Below are 278 nucleotides of genomic sequence, written 5' to 3' on the forward strand. Positions count from 1 at the left end.
ATTTACCTAAACCTGTTTGCTTGATACGCCTGCAGATTCCGTTTTGCAAGAGCAGCTTGTTATGGTACATTGTGTTCTGTGTTTTAGTATTATTTCTCTTTATTTGGAAACACAAATGTGTAATACCGATCCCATGTGTGGCAATCTTCTGTCTGCTAGATGAATGAATGAGCTCAGGTAGTAGCTCATTAGTCATTCACAAATAACACAAGCACACACACATACACACACACACACACACACACACACACACACACACACACAATTTCGAGACTGCC

The sequence above is a fragment of the Sinocyclocheilus anshuiensis genome, unplaced genomic scaffold (assembly GCF_001515605.1).
Source record: "Sinocyclocheilus anshuiensis isolate Anshui unplaced genomic scaffold, SAMN03320099.WGS_v1.1 scaffold1443, whole genome shotgun sequence".
In the NCBI taxonomy this organism is placed as follows: Eukaryota; Metazoa; Chordata; class Actinopteri; order Cypriniformes; family Cyprinidae; genus Sinocyclocheilus; species Sinocyclocheilus anshuiensis.